We start from the raw sequence: 26,531 nt of genomic DNA, 5'->3' as shown, positions 1-26,531 counted from the left end.
TGGGTTCTTGATACCCTACCAAATCAATAATCAATCACTGCTCTTTGAGAAAATGATTTTTGGACATGCAGTGAGCATCCACTGTGGGTAAGCAGAAGATGTGAGGTCACTGTTTTCCAAGGGCAAAGAGAGTGCTTAATCTAAATATACACCCCATTCCATGGTATCTGTGAACCTTATTCCTGCCTCCACACTCAATGCCCTCCTCCTCTTATTCCTGTTTAAGATTCACTATGGCAGGCAATTTGGGTATAAACAAATAACACAACACAATGGTTGCCCTCAAAGACCTTTCAAACTGAGTGGGGGAGACAGAACACAGATGGCTAAAAAACAAGCTAAAAATACAAGTTGGTATATAAAAAGCAGCAAATAAGTATAAATAGTCGGCATCATCATAGCAGTTCAGAGGAAGGAAGGAAAACAGCGGTCTAGAGTGTTTCAGCTTCACGGCCTGGACTTGGGGTGGGATTTGTGGATTTCTCTCAGTGGGGTTAGGGAGTGGGTGGGAGATAACTACAAAAACGGCAAATAGGAACTAGCTGACAGAGGAAGAGAGATTCCATGTAACAGTGGAAAATAGGGGCAAAAGTGCCCACTCTTATCTTGTTAGTTGGAAGTGGCTGGGGTTGACAGTAGTCCTTAAGATTGTTAGAGATACTTGGCAGAGGTTATTTATTTTTTATTTTTTTGGTGTGACGGGGGTGGTGTAGGTGGGTCATTAAAATTTTGAGAATCTGAAGAAAACTTTCAGTGCTCTTCCTGGGAAAAACCCCGCCTATTTGCACATGCACACACAATTTTGCTGATCATTTCAGGGATCCCTTCCTTCTACCTCAAGTTGAGAAACTTTAGAGTATGTTGAAAAAGAATTGCAACCTGGGACAATCCATCTAGAAACAATGTTAGCCAGGTATATATATCACAGGACCAGTTGTTAGGCAATGTAAGACGTAACTAATATTCATATATTTATGAAACATCAAACTCTGAGCAGACTGGAAACAGGTGGGTAAACAACTTGATAGGGCCCTGCTGACACCTCAGATTTTTCCTCCACGTCTTCAATTTATTCAGCGCAAATTAGTGGAGGCGAGGCTCTGTCTTTTTCCGGAGAAAGGATCTGACCTGAGAGAAACCAAGCTCCTGAAAATGTGAATCAATGGGATTATTTACGCGTGTATAACTGGAATCCGCTCCAAGATGCCGATTTTTGCTGCAGAAAAGATACTCCTGCTCCCCACCCCCTCCTTTCTTTTTGACAGTCAGTTAATAAAGACTCAACAATAAGCAGCTGCCAGTGATGTCATTTGGGACTTTGTCCACGGAGCTTGTATGTACAAGCTCGGAGCAACCACGGAGCCGCAGCGGAGGGAGCAGGTCTCTGCACACTCGCTCCGAGTTCGCTGCAGGACTTCGCTGCCGCTTTGGATGTTCAGGAAAATTGACTGTGTTCTCTGAGCGCGGCCTTTTAATGCTTCAAAAATAAACAGAGGATAAACTCGGGAGGAAATTTTTAGCTGGAGAGAGTTGTTGCAGTTCCTGTGTCTGTCTCCAGGACTGTGATATGTGTTGACTGAAGAGCTAACTGCAAGTAAGACTGTTGGCATTTTTTTTTTTTTAACTCTTGTTAACAGGTTTTCTTATTTATACAGCTTGCTTTCCTTTTAACGTGAGATGATGATGTTTACGTATTTCTACAGGCTCTCTCGGCTGCCACAAGTATGCATTTGTTCCAAGTAATTATAGTGTGCTAAAGTTGACGGGGTAGGTGCAGAGGACTCCTGTCTCAGAACAGGCACCAGGACTGAGATGATAACAAGATACTGAATTCCTAATCCTTATTTGCCTCTGTGGGGAGATTGGAATTTTTTTTTTTTTTTTAAATCAACCAACCATACAAAAAACTATTAGGTTGACCTAGGAATTTTAACAGAAAACTATAAAGACTAATTTTTAATTAACTGGTGTTCTGAAGAGGAAAGGCACTTTTTGTCTCTGATCCTTTCTGTGGTTTATAGACTTCTAATATGTGCACGTTGTTTACAGTCTTGTTCCCTTCTGCCTAAGCCCTCTCCCCAAACACACACACACACCCACCACACACACACACCACACACACACACATACCCCTTCCCCCAAGCTCATTCATTCTCGGGGAATTTGAAAGTATAGCAAAATGTTTTGAAACTGAAACTATTTCTATCTGGATTTTTTCCCATTGAGTATCTGGAGAAATGTTCACTGTTCTGACTTGTCTTCTGAGTTAGGAAGGTGAATTAACGTGCTACTGAAAAAGTGAAACTTTGACACTCAGCTAGGTTGGGATTCAAGATCCAGATCCTTTCTTTCACTATCCTCTCAACTCTTTAAAACTCTCCAGATATTCTTTGGGGAATAGGAAGAGTGGGCTCCGTGTGCTGCTGGCCTGGATGCAGGCTCCCTCTTATCACGGCTGCTCTGGGCCACCTGGAAGTTCTGCTTAAGAGCCGTGTGACTTTGTGTCTCTATTGCGTGCTTCAAGCTGCTGGGTTTGCTCCTCAGTGCCTGTTGTTCAGCCCCTTGCAGCCAGTAGCAAATCACGGCTGATCCCTGCCATCTAGAACTGACAGCCCCGCTGCATGGATTGGCGAGGAGTGGCTTTTAGTTTTTTACCCTCTGCACGCGAAGCCCATGACTCTCTCCTGGAGACCCGGCCCGCTCCTAAATTTCAGCTGCTCTGTCACCAGCCCAGGAGAGCAATGACAGCCTGCACTGCCTTTCCCTTTTACTCTGGTCTCAAAGAACTGTAAGAAGCCCGTGCCAGAAAGGTCCTCAACTATTCCACTGTTTTCCACGGAGTTCTAAGGTGGGCAGCCTCCTCTGTGTTTGTCAGCTCCAAATTTTCCCATCAGAGCACGCTCTGCTTGGATATATGTTATATATTAAAGCTCAGCGCTTTTTGTGAATTTTCATTTAAAATAAAGGATTTGCTGCTAAAACAGTTTTCAAACTGTTAGTCAAAGCTTATCCTTTTACAGAAGAAAATCTGAGGCACGAGGAGGGGAAGTGATTTGTCCAAAGTCACCCAGCAAGACGGTGGCAGAGCTACAACTAGAGACTCAGTCTCCCATGCTCATTCCTGCATGCCTTCCACGTTTTGGTTCCTGAAGATCATAGAAGAAATACGACCCACACATGGTTAATAGGCCTTGTGGGAGCAGGGCTGTCTGAGGTGTATAGATGAAGGTGATCTGGCAAAGAGAGAACATTCCTGTTTTGTCTTTGGCTCTGGGTGTGTTTCTTAGTGTCTCTGTTCCTCATTGTTTTTGCTAGAGAACTGAAGAGAACTCAGAGATTATTTTACAGTTGATAGCCTAAAGGCAAGCAAGGCGATTCTGGCCGTTGGAATAGCACAGAAGGCCTTTTGCCTCGGGTGCAGGTTGAGAGGACTAAGGTGGTCCCAGCTCTGACATTTTGTGCCTCTACTTTCCTTCCAAGTCTCAAACTTCTTTTTATTGACCACACCTTGCCTTCCTTCCTCCTCTTTGGGGACCCTCTTGCCAGTAGAACCTTCTCTTCACTTTCTCAATGATTCCTCTTCCCCCTTCATTCTCTCACTGCAGCCTGGACCTGAGATTCTAACGTTCACCTAGATTTCATTCACACCCTACATTCCTATTCTCTCTGGAACCTTCTTTGCCCCTGACACCCCTGCCTATCAGGTGCTTCTGTGGACTCTCCAGTTCAAAGTGATGATTTCCTTCTTTTAAGCCTCATGGTATCTTGTGCTGACTTTTGCTGTGGGATCTGGAAATCTTTGCCACATAACTAAATACCTCTTCCCATTGAAAACAAGGGCAATGTTTTAATACTTCCTACATCCACGGCACCTGGTATAGAGTCATTGTTCAATGCATAATACTAAATAAATAAATGAGTGAATTGCTAATCTTAAATATCCCTTTTCCTGCATCAAACACCGAGGCCTCTGCATTTGGTTGGCAAAATGATCACATAACTGCTGAGTGGCTTTAAATTCCTCTTCACTGTGGTTGAAGGCTCTCAATCACAGACTCCTCAGCATGCAAACAGGGCTGTTCCTGATGCAATGTCTGCCAGCCTACCCTGGTTCATTCCTCTCCACCCATCCCCATGTACTTATATATCTGTCCCCAAGGTTCCTGGCCTGACAGCTCATCTGAGTCTTACATTGAGGGTCAAGGGGCGGCATGGCATAGTGATGGAGAAGTTGGTCTCTGGAACTAGACTGCCTGGGCTCAAGTTTGCTTCCACCACTTGCTGGCTTTATGATCTTGGTTAATTCACTTAACTTTTCTGTTTGAATTTCTCACCTTTAAAATGTGGATAATAAGAGTGCCTACCTCATGGGGGCCTACGGGGGGATTAAATAAATTCATATAGCTAAAACACTTGGCACAATACGGGCATATATTGAGTACTAATGAGTGTTAGCTGTTGTCATTATTATTTACCTTGGCAGATAGATGCCCACTTCCCACCCCAGACTTAATGAATTAGCATCTCCAAGGTGGGATTCAGACCCAGGTGGGATTGAAAAGTTCCTTGGATGATTTGGATGGATGGGAATTACTTTCTTAGCTACCAGGAGCTGCTTCATGTTACCCAAACATGATGGGCTTGCATGTTCTTTAGCACCTCTGCACCTTTACACTCTTGTCCATGGCACCTCTCCATCCACCCAATTTATCCTCCAGACTCTTGCCAAATTTGTAATCTCATGCACAGCTCAGCATCTGGCACAGAGTTCCCAATAAATGATGAAAAAAAGTGTACAAATGCATGCTTGATGGGCACCGTAAGAGAAGGTTTAAATTGTTCTCTTATCCATAATCACTACTGAGTAATTACTCTATACCAGGCATATTTCTAAACTCTTTGCCTATGGTATCTCATTTTGATCATTATACTCACTTTCCAGGCAAAGATACTGAGGTTCAGAAAGATGAGGTAATGTGCAAAGGTCACATGGGTGGTGGGAGGCAGAGGCAGGGTTTGAACCCTGAGCCTATACTCTTAACCTTTCATTGTACTGCTCTCTGGATATGGAAGGCTGTTTTTCTCATGAGCTTTGCCCACGATGGAACTTTGATTTTTCTTGTCTTTCCCTGGACTGATCATACTGGCAGAGCAGCAAATCAGAGGAACACTTCTAGGTGCCAACCTGTTGAGCTGGTGGTTAACATTTTCTAGTCTTTCAGAAGTGTCTAAAGCCCATGCCCAGTTCTTTGGTATTTTTGTTTTTCTTTTAATTTCAGATATGAATCCCTTTGCAGGTTAGCCCAAGTTTATGGCTAAGTATCAAGATTATTTGCATTCTTGCTATGGGTGTTGGTAGACTGAATTCAGCTTGGTGAAAAGTGTAATCCAGGGGATTTAGGTAAAAAAAAAACAAAATCAGAAATAATGGTTGACCCCTAGAAAAGTTTACCAAGGTAGTATTTTGGGAGTATACCAAGGTAGTATACTACCAAGTGGTAGTATTTTGTGATAGTGGATTTAAATAGCCAGAATGATTGAGGGTGAACATTGGCAAGTCATAGAACCAGTTAAAACGAGGTATCTTATAACCTTATTTTTCTCTACTTCCCTAATTCTACAAAGTTTAATGCCTTTGGAATTTTGGATTCCCAATTGTGCTTTCTTTACAGATGAAATAGTAAATCTCTCAGATACATAGAACATTACCCACAACGTTTACTTTGCCCCAATACGTACTCGTCTAATGAAGTGTGTCATGTCGGTTTGGAAGCCTCAATTATATGGGGTACTTCCCAGTAGTTACATAAATTAATCTTGGTATTTTTAGGGCAAGAAACCAGATTGCTCCTCTCAGAAATAAGCTTTCTGGATTAGTGATCCCTTTGAGTAGAATTTGGATGCACAATAGGAACCCAATGGACTGAGTTCAAGAGGAAAGTCCCAAACCCATTTTGGAACATAAGCTCGGATGATAATGTGACAGATAAATATTAGGGTGTTGAAAGAAGAACTGTTCTGAGATGTGGGAACAAGTGTTCCTATCGAGATGCGTGTCTGACAAACTGCTCCATGAAGGGTGCTTGCTCCATTCGGCAAATTGAATCTGGAAACGTAGAACACTGATCTAGGCCAGCTCAAAAGATATGTCCCAAATGGTTTCCATTGTCAGTGATAACCTGTTTTCAGAAACCTTTTAAAAATCAAAGTAATACATGCTCTTAATTTAGAAAACCAAATAGTACTAAAATGTTTTTAAATCTATAACTATATTTATATATACATACATACATATATATATTTATGCACTAAATGATAGTACTAAAATGTTTGTATACATACAAACATTGCATATATATATATATATATATATATATGTGAAGATATACATATCTTGCAGTCCCCTGAGCCACCCCTTCTCTCCCTGTTCCCCAGTCTTGCTCCTCAAAGGCTTTTCTACTCTTTTAGCTGCTTTTTCTGTAATATTTTAAATAATATTTTTATATCTATTTATAATGTCAAATAATTTATTTCCTATCATGGTAGACTACAATATATATTTCTTAACACATCTCACACCTTTCCCATTCTCCAATAGAATTATATCACAATTTTGATTAAATGTATATTTAATGCTTATTTTATCATAATTATAAATAATGTTTACTGTTGAGTCAAATAATTTATTATGATCAAATTTCCTTTCTGTTAAAAATATTTTTGTAAACTTATTAGTTGCCTCATTTCAAAAATTTACTTAGTTTTCTAGGAATCTAGAGCTAAATTTTCCCATTTGTTCCAACAGCCTTTTGACAAATATGTCAAAGATAATCTATTCTTAAAGTATTCTTCTTATATGAATAAATTCTCAAATCACCATATACTGTTTCTTGTCAGTTGTCAAGCAGGAGAAGTTAATTATTAGTTGTGTCATATCAGAAGCAATTTAAAAGGCCTGCTGTCAACATTTCTTTTATTCTAATTATAGTCAATTACTCATATATGGGTAAATAGGCAGAAACGATCTGGTTTATTGTAGTTGGTAAATAACATTCATAATTTGGTTTTATGGTTCCATGAATAGTCGATACATTTTAATGTAAGAAATATCCTTTGTTTGAGTACTTTGGCATCTAGAATAGCTTCATCAGAAAAAAGCAAATGATGCTTCACGCAATGTTATTTTATGAATAGCTAAATGAATGGCCCACTCGAAATTACATTTATTTCTTCCCTTTCTCATTTTCTTCTCACTCATTCTTTCAGCCCAGATTTGTATAATCAGGAATGTGAGATATTTTATTAATGGGAATAGTTAAAATAGTTTACTTAAAATATTTGAAAGTAATCTCCTGTGTTTTTGGAGATTGCCAGTAGAGGGCCTTATTAAACTGAATAAAATTTCACATACAGCCTGATTGCAACAGTTACCTTGTTAGAGAAACCATTGTTTTTAGGATACCTGATTAACAGCAGTAAAACTGCTACAGTAGTTTTTTCCAGTGCATTGTGTTTCTTTCTATCTGGAGAAATTAGAAGTCTTAACTTTTTATTTTCATTGTTTTCTTAGGGGGAACTTGGAGAATTCAGATAGATCATTAATAGCCCATCAACCAAACTAAGACTTTGGATGCCAACTTAAAATCTATACATGACATTTTTTTGGAGTTGGAGCACTGGTCTCTGAGCTTTTTGGGAAACTAGTATTGGATGTTGAATATATGGGGGGAAGAAATCATGGTTCTCATATCTTAGGAACAGTTTATGCTTGCTTCCAACATTTGAGTGAACCCTACTCTCAACAAAAATGGGTTTTCTGTTCTCTACACCTGGACCAGAATCTTCTCACTCTATGCTATGCCCTCGATTCAGACACAGGGGAAGGGAATCTAGAGAATCTGAGAGAGCTAGAGAGCGCTGTCAAGTTCTGCATTGTGCTTATTTTCCAGTGAGGGACAGAGTTGTGGGGAGTTGAGCTGATTTTCTTAAGTCATCAGTGGCATAGGGCAGAGCTGTTCCCTTCCTGCTCACTGGCCTGTTTTCAGCTCCTCCTACTCACCAAAATCTCTCCTTCTTAGAACGGCTTCCTCCTTCCCTGTTCCTCATTGGGACAGCTTCTGCTCAGCCTAAATGACCCTTCCTCATGAAGTCTGCTCCTACTTGGTATAAACTCTGGTAGTTTCAGGTACTTGTTTTTCATAGCACTTACCATTAGTGTAATTAAATACATGGTCATCTATTTGATTAAGAACATCTCCTCATCTAGGCAAGAACTGCCATGAAGACAGAGCCTGTGTCTACCTTGTTTACTATTGCAGCCGTGTCACCTAGAACAGTGGCTAGCAAATGGTAGGTGCCCAATAAATATTTGGTGAATGGAAGGATATAAGCAAATTATCTGACTGTCATTTGGTGCTTGCTCCTCTCCAACTTGACACTTATGAACACGTTCCTTTTTATAACTCGACTGATGACATTCACATCTCATGGCATTGAAAATGCCTGTGGACTCAGGGCACGAAGGCATTGCATTGTTTTTTACCTAACTTCAATAAGGGAGTGAGTGCCTGTTTATTTCCAGTCATATAAGCATTAATATTCATGACATTTGTCAAAGGGGGGCTCTACAGGTAAGAGACTAAGTGAAGAAGAGAATGGACAAGGATTTGTTTTCTTCTCTCATTGATGAGGACAAGAGAGTAGGAAGAGGAAGATGTCCAGAGTTGGGTAATGTGCCCTTTTATGTTCTCTGGGTTGGGCTAGAGATTTTCTAGATACTCTTTTCCTGAGAAGCTGCACTGAACGCAGGATCTTTGGAACCAGTCAATACAGATAGAGTAATGAAAAGCAAATATCCACAGCTCATGATATCCCTGGGCTCCAGTCCCTGTTCTGATCTCCACTGACCTTGGGTGAATCATTTAACTTCATTGAGTTTGGTTTCCTCATCCATAAGTGTAGTAATATCAACAATGATTTCCCATAATATTTATTAAGTGCTTACAATGTATCTCACCCTGTTGTGCTTTCTCTTTATATTGTCTCCTTTAATCCTCAAAATAGCCCTCTGAGATAGACATTACCATTAATCTCATTTTATAGATGAGAAAAGCAAGGCACCAAGAGGTTAATTTGTTCTAGATTACACAGTAAGACTTTGGACCGGATATTTAGATTATATTACCTCTATATAGGATCATAGTGAAGATTAAATGAGATAACATATTTCAAGTGCCAGCACCAAAATAGACTTCCAATACATGGTGACCATTATCACCATTATTGACTCCGTATTGTTGAAGACATTGTGGGCTCCTGTAAGTAGGTGATTGCTGAAGGGAAATGAGAGGGCCAACGACAGCACTATGTGTCCTGGTCATAGGGACATCTTGTTTAATCCCGATGCCAAATGTCAAGAGCTCCATTTACACAGCATTTGGCACAGACCAGTATTTGCAGCCCAAAACTACTACCAAGAAGACTGCCCATCGCCATCCCTCTCTTGGGCCATGAATGCATTTATTATGTTCTCACCATATGGGCATATTTTTCATTGCTCAACGCATTGCATCTGTTTATGTGATGCCCCTGGCTTTATCGTCTCTGCATTTTGTTTGGCAAAACTGCCAAACCCTACTGTCTTTAGTATGTATAGAACTGCTTATTTGAAGTATGGTGGAACCAGGTTAGCGTGGGTATATGGAGTGTCTGGCTCCTTTTGGTGGGGTCTTAATTTGATACCCTTTTTCTGCATCCCTGGACCACCTTCCCTAGCTCCTCCTGCCCCTTCCTCGTCTTCATCTCTCTCTTTTTCTATTTGCCCCACCTACTTCTCTTTCCTTGTATTCCTCCCTCTATTTTGTCATCCCCTTCACTCTTCTTATCTTCATTTACCTCTCCTCCTTCTTTTCCTCCCCAGAAAGGAGAGTAGAGGTGAAGTGATGGAGGTCAGTGTTTGTCACTGGGTAGGAGGATAGAGAAGAAGGGAACTATTTCAGTTTTTCCTCTTCTCCATAAACTTCAAATTATAATGAGGGCCTTCTTATAATGCTGATCTCATTAAACAAAGAACACATCCACATTACAAGCCAAAGTAAGAGAGAAACCCAAGGAGCAAGCAGCATGGCAGAGTGGAGTGTAATCTAGAGAGAAGATTAAACAACCCTGCTTACAAAATCCTGCCACAAGCCAGCTCCAGGACATGGGACCAGTGGCCCCATCTGCAAAGGGAAGAGGCAGACCAGATAGTCCCAAGGCCATTTCTGGCCCTGCGATCCTGTTATTCCTTAACACACAGTGACTGCAGGCTGACTCACTACACAGACAATTATCCAAAGTACTGAGGAGCGAAGCCCTTCCCCCAGGACAGTGGACGCAGATCAGGGCTGCGTGCAGAGGGACTCGAGCAGTGTCTGTGACCCCTAGAAGTCCCATTTTCCCAAAGTGCCACAGTGATTCGTCACTGCACAATGCTGTGTGTCCTCACAACAGATGTTAAAGGATCACCCTTGAAAGGGTGTTTCTCCAAAGCATTTAATTATAACCTCCACAGAAGATTAACAGATGTTATAATTGTCTTTACTCTTTGATTAAATAGTTTCTGCATGAGTAGCTTTCTTAGATTTTCCTTCTCTGTTTTGTATGATCTTTATAAAGAACTGACATGTGTCTTCAATTTTCTAGAGATAGTTCCTCAGTGGGCTTGGTAGGAATCTTCACAGATTCATAATTTCATTCTCTCTCTTTCCTTTCTATATCATTATAAATATATATAAAACCTGTGCTTGTCTAGACTGAACCATTGGTTATAAAGGCAGCTGGGAGACAGGAATATGAATGTGGCCAAGAAGCTGGCCTCTCTCTTTACTGTTTGTCCATGGACATGACTGATGCCCATGAATATTATCTGGGAAAAACTGCAAAGTGGGAAATGCAGCAAGCCTTGTGCAGCCACCAAGCATGCCAGGTACCAAGTGTGCAAATGAGTGTGCGAGCAGAGAGAAAAACAGTGTTCATGCTGTGAGTGTCAGCAGATTTCTCTGGCAATATTTGTTCTGCTAAGTTATCAGCCAGAAGCCTTATCAACATCAGAAGCATTATTTTCATTCCATTATTTAGAACCTAGAATTCTTTCTTTCTATTAGAGATGTGGTTTGTGTTCTATTACTCATTTATCTTACCTTCTATTTAGCCCATCAGGAAGAGTGATGCCACTAACTTTATATGAATAAGAATGCTTCTTTCTCCTATTCTCATTGTCCAAATTGTAAGTTTCTTCCTTGAGAAAAGAAAATTATAAGGAAGGGGTTTAGACATTTGGTCAATTTATGGAGGATGAAGACAAGAGGAATAAAGACTGACTCAGATCTTTTAGAGGGGTCTGCCTATTAACTGTCTCCACCTCTCTATACGGAAGCATCTGAAAAGCACTCATAAATCAGGCAAAGGTTAGGCCTTAGATCAACTTGAGGGAAGAGAGCAAAATAAAATTTGACTACCCTAGATAAATTAGTATTGAACCTTTAACTGAAAATAAAAAGAAAGAACATACTTGGGTTGGTCCATCAAATAGGCCCCATGTAAATTCAATCTCCTCTTTTATCTGCACTTGCTAAGGAAGAGGAGAGAGGAAGAGTCTTTTCTGTGCTTACAATGGACGCTGAATATATGTGCTACTAGAGCATCAAAAGGGAAAATACCTGTCTTTATGGGGTTCACATCATATTGGAGGAAAGAGGTTAATCCACATGGGACATTTAAAGAACACTACAAACCAATCAACATGATTAAGTTCCAAATGAACGATTAGAACTTTGCTGAATTAAAAGGTTTTTTAAGTAGGTGACTAGGATCTGGAACATTCTAGTACCCTTATCTGTGAGAAATAGCTATAGAAATTCGATTTATTCATTTGGAGGAAAAAGAGGATTTTTAAGGTTTTTTGAAAGTTTCTTATACAAACAGATAATGCACATAAGTACTATACAGCATGATACATTTTTACAAACTGAATACATCCATATTACCAGCTCTCAGACCAAGAAATATCACCAGCACCTTGGAAGCCTCCTTGAGTTCTCTTTCAGTCACATCCCTAAGGTAATCAGCATGCTGACTTCTGTAGCATAGATTAATTTTACCTGTTTTTGACTTTATATAAATGGAATCACACAGTATATACAGTTTTCTTATATTCAAATTGTATTTGTGATTCATCTATATTACTGTGTTTAGTTGTAGAGTTTTCATGTTCATTGTAGTATAGTAGTAATCCATCGTGTGACTACATTGTAATTTATTCTTTCTACTGTTGATAGGCATTTGGATAGTTTCCAGTTTGGGACCATTACAAATAGTGCTGCTATGAATATTCTAGTACGTGTCCTTTGGTGAACGAACATGCACGTTTCTGTTGAGTGTGTGTGTGATTGCTGCATCATAGGGTATCTAGGAGATACTGCCAAGCCATTTTCCAAGAATCTTGTGCCAATTTATATTTTACCAACAATATATGAAGGTGCTGTTTTAATTTACTCAAGAGAACACTTACTTCCACTCCTACTTAAGAGTGGAAGTTAAAGAGAAGCAGTTGTGGACTAATATTAGGCAGAATTTTGATCATTTGGAAATTCACAGAAAGAGCTGGCACCTTATGAAATAATTCCTTGTCCCTGGAAGTACTCAGACAGTTATGGGAAATCCTTCACTGAGAAGGAAGGTGAGCTGGAGAATTCCAAGGCGTCTTCCATCTACAGGGTTTGTAAATCTAAATTAATAAGCTCAATGGAAACCGAAAGATGCAAGAGGTAGAAAGAGGTCATTGCTGTGGACCAGATGGTCAGATTGTAGGAGACAAGATGTAAGTAAACAGGAGTGATTACACAGACAATGCTGACTCTGTGAGTGAGGCCAGAGGCCATTCGAGGAAGGGAGACAGCCACATGGGCCTGAGCAGGAAGTGGTGGAATTGAGTGGGGTCATAAAAAGAGATAGTAGTAGACGGAAGATAGAAGAATAGTTTGCATGCAACCGCAGGTTTATTTTAGACTGTGAATGGAACACAGGTTGACACAGTTCATTCTACTGAATGCTTAGAACCAATTATGAGAACCATCAAGTGAAGCAGAGGCATTTGATCAGCTTTGTCAGATGCTCTGGGGGAAAGCAGTTCCACAGGGAGGTGGCCAGATAACATTGACCAGGGCAACAAGAACACAGCAGCATTTCTGCAACACTCACTGGAGGCTATGTGGTACTCGAATTTCTGCTCCTGTCTCTTCCACACATTTGAGTCCTCTCCTTTCTAACTTCAGTTTATGTTTGCACTTCCTTATTTTCACTTCCCTTGGAACCACTCATGGTGCTTCTTCATGGTTAATCTCTGTTACAGGGGCGTCAGTCATCAGCCCACGTTACCTGATATAGACCAACCACTCCATTGAACTGTGTTCCCATCGTTGGTGATTCCCCATGGTGTGGAGGAGTCAGACACATCCCCTACTTTACAAAGAGTTATTTTGGATCAAATTCATTCTAACTCTTTCTTCCACCTTATTTTGATGCTGTATTATTTCATGATTCCTAAGTAAAGCCATGAGAAATACCTTGTGTAAGTCAGTACAAGGAACTGGTCAGAGAAAACTCTGATCATGTTTTCTTTTTACTTCAGTTGCCAGGAAGCTCAAAGCCAAATTCACATGTTTAACTACAAGTTCTCTGTTGGCTCATATATTCTGCACATTTACAATTTTTCATTCTCTCATCTTTGTTCTTTGTGGTAGACAGAGTTCTATGATGGACTACAACATTCCAGACCCCTTGAACATGCACCTGGTGTATAATTTCCTCCCTCTTGAGAGTGAGCAAGACCTGAGAATATGATGGATGTCACTCCCAAGATTACATTGCATTATATGGCAAAGGTGGAGGGATTTTTGCAAATACAATTAAGGTCCCTAATCAGTTCGCTTTGAGTTAATTCAAAAGGAGATTTTCTTGAGTGAGTTTGACCTAATCAGGCAAGTCCCTTAAAGAGATTCTAGAGGTCAGAGAACTAAAGCTTCAGAGATTCTCTTGCTGGCCTTGAAGCAGCAAGCTGCCCTGAGTTCTACAGCCTTAAGAAAATGAATTCTGCCAATAATCACATGAGCTCAGAAGAGGACTCCAAGCCTCAGATGAGACCTCAGGCCCCCTGTCACCTTGATTTCAGCCTTATAAGACCTGAGCAAAGATCTCAGCTAAGCTGTTCTCAGATCCCTGATCCATGGAAACTGTGAAATACTTAACGTGTGCTATTTTAAGCCAGTCAATTTATGGTAATTTGTTACACAGCAGTATATAACTAATACATACATTTTCACTCATCTCTTTCAGTTTTATCCTTCATTTATTGTGTATGTGGCTTCTTTTGTTCTTTTGAGATTTGATTAAAATGGAATGGATTAAGGAATAAATTAAATAGTGTCCTGAGGCTCCTCACATCCACTCCAGAGTGACTAGGGATGGTGCTATCCCCTCCATAGCATTAGGCTCCCTCTGCATTTGGCTCATGCTCTCATCTCTACTTGGACCATCCTCTATCCTCATCTCTACCTACCCAAATTCCATCCAAACTTAGACGCCCAGCTTGAATTTCACATCCTCCATAATTCTTGCAATTTGATTTTTGGAGCTCCCCCCACCCTGCCCCCCATTTCTAAATCCCTGCAGCTGTGGTTCCAAGTATGAGGGCTGACAGCATCGTAATCACTTGAGTGAGGTTTTTAAAAATGCAGATTCACAGCATTCCATCCCTCTCTGCCTGCCCCAGGAATTCTAGTTTATTACTGAATTTTTGAAAACCTTGCCAGGTGATATCACTGGGCAGCTATGTTTGGCAATGGTTGCCTTGTCATTCTTACGCAACAAGTCAGCTCTGTATACAGTGTCTTGTGCGATTTACTGCCTGTGCTTAAGGCTCTTGTAACTTAGAGCCAAATTTATGGATCACGTCTGGCCTGGACAGCATATTGCACATTTCTTTCTTTAATCTTAACCCTGGGTTTGTTATTTTTCTACTTGCATCTTCCCTTTGGCTTTACTTCCTCAATTATTTTATCATTTTGTTTTTGTGTGTATTTTTGTAAGTATTCGCAAATCCTTGGGGTGGGGAATGAGGTTGGAAATAAATAAACAGAAAACAAATGTACTTTTCCCTAATATTTTAATATGTGGTAGTCTCATGTCCCTGGCAACAGTAAAACTTTCTAAACCGTGGACTCTGACTTTGTCTTTGTGCCCTCATCCTACCATGTACAATTTGAGCGTATAGAAACACTATTCAGAAAACTAAAGACTGATGGTTGGACTGATGAGAAGATGTTCTTGCTTTGTACAAATAGTCTTCCTTCCTCTCCTTTTCCCCCCTCCTTGTCTCCTTCCTCACTCCCTTCTCCTATCTTTTGAAGCATTGAACAAAGAGTTGCTCTTTTTCCTAGACTCAAGTATTCAGGTGAGCATAATGCATAGATAAGGTTTTAGAGCTAATAGGAGGGCTCTTTGTGTGTCTGAGTGTTCCGTCTGCCTGAAACGGCTTTACACTGAGGTGTATTATTTTTAGCCTCCTGGTTCTGTGAACAGGCACATTCTAGACACAGGGCTGGTGGTGGGGAGGGACCCCCTCGATCATCGGACACTGCCCTTTTCCCTTCTAGAGCCCCATTGAATGTGCTGCATTCAGGGTGGCAACCATGCCCTTATGCCAAAGCACACATCCGTGATATCACCTGAAATGTTATTGTGCAAGCTGTATTTGGTAAATGGAACATAATTGAGTGGGGCAGCGGGTTTATTCTACAGAGTTGAAGAATGCTCTAGGGAGGTTCTACAGAGGCAGTCATTGTGGAAAATCTGATAAATCTTACTCCTCTAAATACTCCTTTTAAGCCCTTTCTACTGTTTTGAAAATAGGTAATCTCTTGGGCAATGATGAGACCCCTGCCTCTCTCTCTCCTTGTCTTTTCTGTAAATCTCTTTTTACTTAGATTCTCCTCAGTGGGGTACTTTTTTGCCATTGGCTTTCTCTTGAATGTATTTAAGTGGATCAGAAGCTCTGAACTGAGCCAGGTGAACATGGTAAGATGTGCCCTGTGTGTGGGTGTGTGTGTGTGTATTTGTGTGCAGGTGTGTGTATATATATGCGTATGAGCACATGCATTTAAGTTTCAGGGTTTCTGTTTCTGCCATTTCAGTTAGACAAAAACAGAATGTTATTTTATACATCTTCAGATTTCCAAATTAAACTAATCAAATTTAGAAAGCACTATATCAAACCAAAATAATTCCAGGGCCTTTTAACTAGTGGTATTAATCTTCTTTTCTACTGAAATTAAAAGTATTTTCTGTTTGATGGAGAGGTTTTTGTGCCATTTTCTCCAATATCATTGGGGTTATGTTTAAGCCATTATATATCTTTTCAAAGATAAGTGTTTGGATGGTTAAATTCTACCTCCCTGCCCCCACCATCCTATGTTCTAGTAAGAATACAAAATTGTCACATACAACTTCAAATTGTTTCAATTTTGTTTCTTAGGTGTGGTGGATGTGTACTTAGTGAGTGCTAATGGAAGCATTACACAAGGCAGATTCTTAGAGCCAGCATCTAGCACACAGAGGTGTTCAGTGTGGTACTCACTAAAGCAGATTAAACGTGGAGGCTGCTCTTGTGGGATAGCAGAGTCTGCGGACAGCCACACAATTTATCAGACACTACACCGTGATGCTGATCAACTGAAACAAAAACGCGTATTTTTAGAGACCATACTTGCCTTACACTTTCTGTCACCATCTTCACTCTCTGCCTTGGCCCCAGCTTATTAAATCTGTGCCAACTACGGGCAAAGGGAAGTGAACTAAGTGTGTTGGTCAGCTTCCTTAACAAAGCAGCTCTGGGCGCAGAGCCCCACCCTGGGAACTGGCTTGTGAATTTGGCAACCCAACCCGGCTATTTCTGCATCTCCTGACACATTGATTTCAAACAGGAACGGGCAGAAGGTTTTGCCAAGAATAGCTTGAGCAAAAGTTTAATATCCTTAACAGATAATGAAGGAGACTGAATGAAGACACAACTGATTTTAGCCTCAAATTCTTCACACCAGCTACCTTTGATATTTGGTTCCATGCCTCTCCATTTCCTTTTGGATGTTCTCCTCCCTGAGACCTGACCAGGACTTGGCATAAGCCCTTATTGCCCAGGATCTGAAGGAGTTCTGCCCTCCTGTGTATCCTTAATCCTTATGGTGAGGTCATGATTAGCAGAGCACTGAAGAATGGGGATGTGGGAGTTCTGGGTAATTAACACAGAATGACTTGAAAGTGAATTATTGTATAGACAGGGGACACTTTAAGTGAATTTGATTCTGAAGGCTGATAGTTACATTTCTGGGAACTGGTGGGAAATCATTGGGACACCACAGGAAGGAGTCAGTGATTTAGATTAATAGAAATTTGGATGTATTCAAATTATAGAGGGAAACTTTAGCTATTTATCCTAGAAAATAGTTCATCTATGTATGCAAAGAGGTGTGTACAAGAATGCACATTGCAGCATAATTTGTAATAGTGATAAGTTATTTGCATTCTGAACGTCCATCAGTGGGGGAAGAGTCAGACAGTGTGAATAATGCTCCATTCACACTGTGGAGCCCATATAGCCATTAAAAGAATGAAGAAGAGCTAGTTGTACCCTGACATGAAAAGACCTCTTTGATATATTATTGAGTAATAAAAAATGAAGTTGTGAAAAAATATGTAGAATAGGGTACCATTTATGTTTCAAAAACCTTATATATTTAAATATATACATATGTATATGTAAATGATCAGAAAAATTTCTGGAAAGACAACAAATTGTTAATAGTTTTTTTTTTCCTACTTGAGAGGATATAAACGGCAGTGTATGAAGAGGAAACTTTTGCTGTTTTCCATATAGGTTTCTATATAATTTTAACTTTTTATTTTGAGAATATATTCACATATTACTTTTGAAAATGATCTGCATGTGTGTGTATGTATATACATGTACATTTATTTATATACATTTTAATAAGATATTCTGAAGGAATATTTTGTAAGAGCATGAGAAAGAGACTTATTTTTTTCCAGATGAGTAATCTGAGGTAATCAAAGGTAATATAAAAGAGGAACAGAATCTCAGCCTTTCTCTGGTTGACTTAGAGTTTCCAGACATGGTGATGTTTAATTTAAGATACAAATCAAAGCTGTTAAGATCCAAATCGCCAGCTCTTTTTAAGCAGGCTTGAAGGAGCATAAGTTATTTGCAAAGAAATCCCTTGCTCAGGAGTTTAATTTCATTTCAAACAAGCTTGTCCCAGTCATTCAGCACTGGGATTGGGGATAACGAGATAAGTGAGCTATGGCTCCTCTCTTTGAGGGTAAGCAAGCTGGTGGGAAGGATGGACTTGTAAACACCCATCGTTATTCATGAGTACTCACTGCAATAGGAGGCTGAATGACGTACTTGAGAGGAGAACAAGCTGTAGGCATGCAAGGGAAAAAAACCAAATATTGATTGTTTTGGGGAGATAAGAAATACGTTTTCATGAAGGAGCATATAAGACACATTCTTGAGTCTAAGATGGATACAGGGGAAATGAAGAGGGGAGAGGTCTGATGGCGTGGGAGCATAATGACAGTCAAAAGACCAGAGGTTTTTATGCTGATGACAAGTTCATTTCTGGAAGACAGCAGCGATAATAGTGGATTGAAATAATAATTTTGGATGTGAAACTTCCAGGGACCTACAAAACAGTGCAATTTTCTATGGCTAATTTTAGTATTGGCCACTTACTCTGTACTTGGTACTCTGCTAAGTACTACATATGACTTACCTCATTGAATCCTTATAGCAGCCCCCGATGTAAATGATGTGTGATCCTACCTGTGGTATAGTAGTGTTGTGATTTCCATTTTATAAACAAAAAAAGTTAAGACTCAAAGAAGCTAACTTGCCTATGCAATATTATAATACCAGAAACGAATAGCTCCAAACCCCCTGATTTTAACCATTATGCCAATACTGTACCCAAAAGTAGATGACCTCAAGGTTTTGTCCTAGAAGGAATGTCTGGGATTTATAGTTTTTAGAGGTTAAGTATTTTGAGGATATGACAAGAACCTAACACATGGCTCTCCAAATGGGCTGTAAAAATGGTGACAGGCTGAAGATCACAGTGTGAAAGATGTCCAGGATCCTTGTGAAGGTTGGCTCCACCGCCAGTTATGGCAGTGAACAGAGAGGAAGAAAGGAGAAATGTGAACCAGGAGCTGGAGCTCCCAAACATGGCAGCATGTTCTGAAGCTTGTTACTTGGAGACAGTAGCAAGTGAGTGGCAAAACTGGATGACAGGGAAGTGGTGGAGGACATTTAACAATATCTCTAAAGTCACAACTTTACCTGAAACAAATGATCATGAGTCTTCACAAAGTTAAGCAACCATAATGAAAATCTGGAAACCTGCTACATGTCTAATCATATGGGAAGACTAAAACACATTATGGTATATCCCATCAATGAGATGCCATACAATCCTCTCCTCAAAAATGATACCATGGAAGAATACTTAACGACATGGAATTATACTTACTCCATTGCTGTAGGTGGAGAATTTTACAGCATGTACTCCCATTTTTGTAAGCATATTGTCACAGACATTTGTGATGTCTGTGATTGCTTGTCATCTTATGAACAGTTTTCTATGTTTGGTGACATTCCTACATTATGACTACCTCCTTCCCAACGTTAAAGCCAGAACTCAGGCTTATAGCCTCTCTTGCAGCTGGGATGCAGGCATATGTCGTGATCTCCACCAACCAGATGTACTATGCAAGAGAGTTCATTCCTGAAGTGAGTAAAGCGTGCAAACAATCCCTGTGCAAAACTGTCCGTTTTATTGAATGAGTGATGGCAGAGACATCGAGCTTTTAGGAGAAGTGCAGGGGAGAAGCTGGGTTTTGGAGGCGGCAGCAGCCGCTTCCTCCTCAGCCCACTTTTGCAGTGTGGTTTTGGGGATTGCTTCTGGCAGCTTAGTCCTGAGTCTGGTGCCCAGCCATCCCAACCGTTTTGTGAGCCACCCAAACTTTTTAAAAATCATCTCCTTTACTACTTAATCAGTCAGCATCAGTTACAACACAGTGTTGACACCAGTCTTTTGTTATTGCTCTTTTTCTTGTTTTCTGCAAATATTCATTCAACAAAAAATGATCAACTACCTATTATTTGCTGAGTACTAGGCCAGGTACTAAAGGTGAAGATACTGATAATGCTTTCTCTACCTCCAGTCCACATATTACATATACTGTCAGGAATGTTTCTTTTTTTAAATTCAGATATAATTGAGGTATAACCTTGTTTTAATTTTAGGTGTACAACATAAGGATTTGATATATGTATATACTGTAAAATGATTACCACAGTAAGTTTATTTAACATCCATCACCACACAGTTAACAATTTTTTTTCTTGTGATGAGAACTTTTAAGATCTACTCTCTTAGCAATATTCAAATATACAATACAGTATTGTTAACTATAGTCACCATACTGTATGTTACATCCCCAGGACCTATTTATCTTATAACTGGAATTTTGTACCTTTTGACTACCTTCATCCATAAAGGAATGTTTCTTTAAATAATTTTGGCAAAGATTTTTCTCAAGGATTCATGAGGATATTAAGAGTTTGAAGGACCATGGTATAGTTCATATATATTGCATACAATTTATTAAAAAATTTTTATTGTAACCATCTTTGAATTAATTTACATTACTAAATTAGGCTCTTTTCTCTGTGAAAGTTGCTCTCATCTTTTGTTCTCATTTACATAATTCCCTATTTCAGTTAAACTCTCTTTTTTCCTTTTAAAAAAAGTAACTTGATTGTTAAATTTACTATATTATTGCATCTTTTTAATTAAAAGTTATAGCAAAGTAAAAAGACTATAAGAAAAAAATCATGAACTTTACCTTCAGTACATCCTTCGGTAGTTTTTTAGTGCGTGTCTGGGGAAGGTAAACATTTTTGTTTTAATAAGTCTAAAGAGTTTTTATTTTGTTCTCCTTGGGTTACACTTTAGCTCAGTTTGGAATTCTATATTCACAGTTACTTGCTCTCACACTTTGAAAACATTATTCTCTTGTGTTCAAGCATTTATTTTTGCTGACTAGAAATGTGCTGGCAGCCTAGCTATCTAATAAGCTTTCATTTGTATGTCACTTTAAAAACATCTCTAGCACTTTTTAGGATTTTCTCTTTAGCTGGATGTTTCTATAGTTTCAATGTTATACGCGTTGATATGAATTTATTTTTATTTTATGCTGTACTTTCATCAAAAAAACACGTGTTCTTCAGTTTTGAATTTTTCTTAGCCATGATCTCCTAGGATATTTCTTCTATATATTCTCTCTATTTTCTCTTTTTGGAATTCCTTAGATGCATTTGGAGTCTTTCCATCAATATTTCTTATCTCTAACTTTTTCTCTGTACTTCATCTAGGTGAATTCATCAGTACAATTTTTTAACTCTCTAATTCTCTCTTTGATTGTCTTGTCTAGACTTTATCTTATTTCTGGCATTTTATTTCAGACTATGATTTTTTTTCTAGATTTATAATAGACCCTTCTTCATACCCTCTTGTTCGTGTTTCTTATATGCCAATCCTTGTATCACAATTTCTCATTCTTCTTATGAATGGTATTCCATTTTTATGTTTTGATTTTTACTCATTCTTTCAGCTCTATTGAGGTATACTTGACAAATAAAAAATGGCATATTTTTAAGGTATATAACGTTTTTATATACATATACATTGTTAAATAAATACCACAATCAAACTAATTAACATATACATCACCTCATATAGTTATGATTTTTTTGTGTGTGGTGGGAACATTAAGATCAATTCTCTTAGCAAATTTCACGTACATAGTACTGTGTTATTAATTAATAGTCACCATGCTGTGCATTACATCTCCAGAACTCATTCATCCTGCATCTGAACCTTTGTACTCTTTGAATAATATGTCCCCATTTCCCCCAATCCCAATCCCTGGATACCACTATTCTATTCTCTGCTTTTATGAGTTTGACTTTTTTAGATTCCACACATATAAATGAGATCATGCAATATTTATCTTTCTGTGTCTGGCTTATTTTACTTAGCATAATGTCCTCTAGTTTCATCCATGTTGTTGCAAATGGCAAGATTTCCTTATTTTTTAGGGCTGAATAATATTCCAGTGTGTATATGTGTGTGTGTGTGTGTGTGTACACATATCACATTTTTTATTAATTCATCCATCAACAGACATTTAGGTTGTTTTTATATCTTGGCTATTGTGAATAATGCTGCAATGAGCATGGGAGTGCATATGTCTCTTTGAGATGGTGATTTTGTTTCTTTTGGATACATGCCCAGAAGTAGGATTGTTGAATCATATGGTAACTCTATTTTTAATTTTTTGAGAAACCTCCATACTATTTTCTGTATGGGCTGTACTAATTTACATTCCCACCAATAGCTCACAAGGGTTCCCTTTCTCCACATCCTCGCCAGCACTTGTTATCTTTTGTCTTGATAATAACCATTCTGACAGGTCTGAGGTGATAGCTCACTGTGGTTTTGATTTACGTTTCCCTGATAAGTAGTGATGTTAAGCACATTTTCATGTACCTGTTGGCCATATTTGTATGTCTTCTTTTGATGTCAATTTTAGTTTGTTTTATTGTTTTTATTTCCTCGTCAGTGAATTCTCCTTATTTTTTATTTTGGCTCTCTTTTTAGTATTAGTTTTCACGTGCTTTAAATTTTCCATTTCATCTTTAATGGGGAATTTTTCCCCTTTTCTCTTTCTCTTTCCTCTCCTCTCCATGTAGAGGATTTGTGGATGCCTCAAACAGGCTTACCAGGCACCCAGTCCAGAAGCAGGTTTTAGGTGAGTGACTTGTTGCCTCTGTGCTGTAGTATAAAATTGGGCACATCTCAGATGAGGCTGAGCTAGCAAATGAGCTTGGTTCACGTCCTTTCTTTGGGACTGCCTTTCCTTCTGCTATGCAGAGCAGCATCCTATATTAGTTGTAGCCTAGGGTAGCAATTAATTTTTACCAACCTTCTTTAAAGATTGAGGGATGCTGTTTCCTGGCTATGTTTTCATAAAGAGAGCCTGATGCCCCTTGGCTTCAAACATTCATGAAAAGCTTTTAATATATAATACATATTAGGTGTCAAACTCTTCCCCATTTTTGCGAGACTCTACACCAAGGACTCAGCAGGCCCCGGACTTTAGGACCCTCTTCCTTCTCTGAACTCAGTTTCTGGTTCATAGAGATGTTTACCTGGTTTAGATATTCCAGGGAATTTACTTGTGACTGTTATATCTTTCTCAGCTATTATTTAATGGGAAGTTCTTCCTTTGAGGTCTATTTGTCCATGGCTGGGCTGCAGAATAACCGTGAATCCTTCAAATTGTGCACAAAAATGTATGTATGTTAAATGTTTGTATTTTTCCAGAGTCTTGGGTATTTAACTTCCTCTGATCCTCAGTCTTCAAGAACCACTGACCTAATGTGACTCTTGCCATTTGAATACGTGTTATACTTGTGAGGAAAAGACGTAGTCATCAGAATTTATTTTATTTCTCCTCTACGACATATGAGTACGTTTTATACCTTCAACAACATTAACATAATTTTAAAAAGCAGTGGTACAGTAGTAGCTTTGGAAAGGTTTGAATGGAGTCTCCACAAAATAAAATTGAAATTCAGCTTCACAGTACAATTTTGTTTTTTTGGCAGTCAAAGGAAATGCTTCCTTTAATGTAAAAAATGCAAATATTTAATCAAAGCAGTAAGCTAGAAATGATGACAGTATTTATTTATGTTTTAGTGCCTTACCAACTGTTTTTCTGAGGTCATGGGAATTAAATGCAATTTGCTTGTTAGAAGGGGATGAATGCATTTTCAGCAAATGTGGGCTACTAAGACCCGTGTTAGTGATGTGCATTCGGTAAGTGTTCAGTGAGTGCCAGCAAAAGAAGATGGAAGTCAATCGTAATTTATTCTGGGTGATTGATTGACTAGACTAGGCATCCAGCTTGACTTCAATTCAAGCATGCTGCATACAATTCTTATGAGTCTTTTCATGACTTAATAAAAATAAATAAAAAACACTGGATAATATAAATATATTACTTAGAACTAAAATAAAAATGAGTGCATCATTTAAAGAAAAACACAAAAAAGTTAGAATGAATAAAATATAACCTAGTTTTTCATCTTGAAGCTTACAAGATATAGAGTGCAATGAATAATCCAAAACTGTAATTAAGGAAATAACCCCACTTATAATAGCAACCTAAAGAATATAACACCTAGCAATAAATTTAGCAAATGAAGTGCAAGACTTGTGCACCAAAATCTACATAAAAATGTGGAAAGAAATTTAAAAAGATCGAAATAAATGGAAAGACATCCCATTTTCATGTATCAGAAGACTTAGCCTTGTTTGGATGGCAATACTCTCCAAATTGTTCTACAGACTCAGTGCAATCTCTATCAAAATCCCTGCTGGCTTTTTGCAGAAATTAATAAGCTGATGCTAAAATTCATATGGAAATACAACGGAGATTTATATGGAAGATAGCCAACACCATCTTGAAAATAAAGTTAGAAGACTCACACTCCCAATTTCAAAACCTACTACAAAGCTATAGCAATCAAGGTAGTGTGGTACTGACCTAAGGCTAGACAGAGACATCAAATGAACAGACTTGAGAGTACAGAAATAAACTATCACTCTTAGGGTCAATGGATTTTTGACAAGGATGCCAAGACAATTCTGTGGGGTAAAGAACAGTATTTTCAATAAATAATAGTAAGACAATTGGGTATCCATGTATAAAAGATTGAATTTGGACTCCTACCTCATACCATACCAAAAAAATCAACTCAAGTCATAGACCTGAATGTTAAGAGCTAAAATTATAAAACTCCTATAATAGGAGTAAATCTTTATTGCTTTGGAGTAGGCAATGGTTTTTTAGATACAACATCAAAAACATTAGTGACAAAACAAAAAGTAGATAACTTGGAAGTCAGTAACATTAGAAATATTTGTGCATCAAAGGACACCAGAATGAAAGGGAAAACCCACAGAATGAGAGAAAATATTTGCAAATGGTATATCTAGCAAGAGACTTATAACCAGAATAAACAAAGAACTCTTACAACTGAACAATAAAAAGATAAGTTACTCAATTAAAAATGGGCAAAATTCTAAATATAGTAGTCCTCCCTTATCCACGATTCCACTTTCCACCATTTCGTTACCGCCAGTCAACCATGGTCCAAAAACAAATCTACGTCACAATGCCTACATCATTCGCATCACTTCATCTCATCGAGTCGGCACTATATCATCTCACGTCGTCACAAGAAGAAGGATGATTACAGTACAATAGGATATTTTGAGAGAGAGAGAGACCACAATCACATAACTTTTATTACTGTATATTGTTATAATTGTTCTATTGCACTGTTAGTTGTTAATCTCTTACTGTGCCTAATTTATACAAACTTGATCATAGGTATGTATGTGTAGGAAAGAACGTAGTATATATAGGCTTCATTACTATCTTTGGTTTCAGGCATCCACTGGGGGTCTTGGAATGTGTCCCCTGTGGATAAGGGGGGACTACTATAGATGTTTCTCCAAAGAAGATATACAAATGGCCAATAAACACATGAAGAAATCCTGAGCCTTATAAGTCACTAGGGAATCAAAACCACAATGAGATAGCACTTCACATTCACTCGAGTGTCTACAATAAACAAGATGGACAATAACAAATGTTGGCAAAGATGTGAAGAAATTGGAACTCTAATACATTGCTGGTGAGAATGTAAAATGGTATAGCCACTTTGGAAAACAGTTTGGCAGTTCCTCAAAATACTAGACTAAGAGTTTCCATTGGACCCAGCCATCCCACTTCTATGTACATACCCAAGAGAAATGAAAACATATGTTCATACAAAAAATCGTACGTGAATGTTCATAGCAAAAATGTGGAAACAATCCAAATGTCCAGTAACTGATAAATGGATAAATAAAATATGGTAATCCATACAGTGGAATATTATTCAGCCATAAAAAGGAATGAAGTACTGATATGTGCTGCGACATGAATGATTCTTGAAAACATTATGCTAAGTGAAAGAAATCAGTCACAAAGACTACTCATTATAGTTCCATTTATGGGAAACGTCCTGAATAAACGAATCCATGGAGACAGGATGTAGATTTAGTGGTTGCGTGCAGCTGGATGGGGGGAGGGCATGGGGAAGGACCAGTAAAGTGTGAGGTTTCTTTTTGGAATGTTGAAAGCGTTCTAAAATTAGATTGTGGTGATGGTTGCACAATTCTGTGAATTTACTAAAAACTACTGAACTACATGTACACTTTAAATGGGTCAATATTATG

The 26,531-nt window shown here is 38.7% G+C and overlaps 1 protein-coding gene across 4 annotated transcripts in view; it reads left to right on the top strand.

The window, feature by feature from the left end:
• NCKAP5 (NCK associated protein 5) overlaps window positions 1-26,531 on the top strand; it is a 906,791-nt gene that overhangs the window by 90,792 nt on the left and 789,468 nt on the right. The window contains exon 1 of one of the 4 annotated variants that reach the window (XM_087435075.1): window positions 1,438-1,594. The exons of the other annotated variants lie outside the window; for them this stretch is intronic. The gene's annotated coding sequence lies outside the window, so the exon portion shown is untranslated. Of the gene's footprint in view, window positions 1-1,437; window positions 1,595-26,531 lie in introns of those variants that run through there. 4 annotated transcript variants of the gene reach the window in all.

The sequence above is a fragment of the Ceratotherium simum genome, chromosome 9, assembly GCF_057802395.1.
Source record: "Ceratotherium simum simum isolate JZ-2026a chromosome 9, ASM5780239v1, whole genome shotgun sequence".
In the NCBI taxonomy this organism is placed as follows: domain Eukaryota; kingdom Metazoa; phylum Chordata; class Mammalia; order Perissodactyla; family Rhinocerotidae; genus Ceratotherium; species Ceratotherium simum.
The sequence above is the reverse complement of the archived record's forward strand: the minus strand, read 5'-3'. Positions and strand labels throughout refer to the sequence as shown.